This window comes from Tupaia chinensis, unplaced genomic scaffold (assembly GCF_000334495.1).
Source record: "Tupaia chinensis unplaced genomic scaffold, TupChi_1.0 Scaffold138390_1, whole genome shotgun sequence".
Lineage (NCBI taxonomy): Eukaryota > Metazoa > Chordata > Mammalia > Scandentia > Tupaiidae > Tupaia > Tupaia belangeri.
Window position 1 is genome coordinate 2,288,707 of NW_006198287.1, and position 2,001 is coordinate 2,290,707.

The window sequence follows — 2,001 nt, forward strand, 5'->3', positions numbered from 1 at the left end:
GAGAGGGATAGGGTAAGTCTACCTCAAAATGATGTAGGATAAAAGATGTGATTTAAACCAAAATGGAGCAGTGAGGACAGATTAAGACAAATGACTTCTGTTTGTTTCTTGGACACCATAGGAGTGAAAGGAGTGGGTTTAGGGAGAGAAGGAAGAATTAGGAATGACATTAAGCAACTGGGAGGCTATTAGTGCCAGTCATAGGAAAAGCAGTTTCAATGGGAAAGATTTCCAGGCTGGTAAGTTCAGTTTGCACGGTTTGGCCATCAGTGAGGAGATGCCCTAGACGTAGTTCAAGTCAACAAATATTCCTTGTCACTAGAATATGTCAAGCCCTATTCTAGATTTTTTAAAAATTATTTTTTGAAGAATTATTATTTAACTTTATTTATTATTATTATTTTCCAGTATGATCAGAGCAAGACAGAGAAAGAGAGGGAAAGTGAGAACACAAGCCACCAGGTCCAGGACTTGAACCACAGTTGCCCATCTGGAAGTCCAGTGCCACTTTAACCACCACATCACCTGCTGGCCCCTATTCTAGATGCTTATGGGTACCTTAGTGAGCAAAACAAAGATCTGTCATCATTGGGCTTACATTCTAGCAAGGGGAAACATACTAAGCATCATAAGCTAGTTATTATTTAGAATGTGATAAATACTAGCATGTTATTATATTAGAATGTGATAAATACTATAGGAAAAAAATGATTAAGGCAGGATAAGGGAATCATCGGTGGACTGCAGGGGGCAAACTGCAATATAAATTATTGTGATCAGGGTAGACCCAAATGAGGTAAGATTTGAACAAAGATATGAAGGAGGTGGCCATAACTGGGAGAAGATATTTCAGGAAAAGCGAACAGCCAGATCAAAAGGCCCTGGGACCAGAAACAGAGAAAGTGGTGAAAGTCGGAGTTAATGGGGGCGAGGGCTAATCATACAGACTTGGAGATCCTTGTTAGGACTTAGGGCTTTGGCTCTGAGTAAAATGGAGACAGTGCACGAGTTGGGGCAGTGAGCTGATCTGACACAGGTTTTAAAATGATCACTGGTTGCTGTGTTTATTTAGAGGGCAGAGGAGTTGTGTAGCCAGTTGTTTCTCGTACTCCTGAGAGACCTAAGACGATACATTTCCACGTTACCCTTGTAAAGGTCTATTAAGTCTTCCAGTCCTTTCTTGGAGCTAGGTGAGATAGCAAACACCTTAGAGAGTGACTGACATGATTCAGAGGGGGGAGAGAGGGAGTGCTCTGCCCTCTGTGATACTGGACCAAAGGAGGGGTGTGTATCTTCGCTAGCCGGGGCGCCGAGACTTCCTGGAGCAGGAGGTGGCGGTGAGGGAGTGTGCTCTGCCCTCTGTGGACCAAAGGAGGGGTGTGTATCTTCGCTAGCCGGGGCGCCGAGACTTCCTGGAGCAGGAGGTGGCGGTGGAAGGCCGCCGAGCTGTGCTGCAAGGATGTACTAGAGGTGACTGTCAGTCGTCTGTTTTCTTGTGGCAATAAAGACATGACAACATGCTGGTGGCATTTTCTTCTCTGGCGCCCATGGATTCCGCGCCCTAGGGCCATGGCCGAAGCGGAACTGATTTAGCCCTCAGAGACAAACAAGGCAGAACACGTGGGCGGCTTACTGACAAAATCGTGGGAATCCTGCCTACGCTGCCCTTCGGACGCCCGGACCCACAGACCCACGCGAGTCCCAGCTCACCTGAGCTCCAAACAACGCTCCCAACGCGAGGCTGGCCGAGGAAAACGAAGGATATCTACAGGGGCACCAATCCGGTTCGCCTGCCTCTTTCACGCCTTCCAATGAGCTTCTAGGGACTGGTTGTCACGCCAGGCTCATCCCACTGTCGGTTGGCCGGCGTCTTCCTGGTGCGAGCGGCCCTGGCCAATCAGCGCCTGTCAGCCCACCCCGCAAGCGGGCGGGTAGAGGCGCGAGAGCCGGAGGCCGGTTGAGGTCTGCGGGAGGAGCGCGGGAGGTGGGCGGGACCACGGC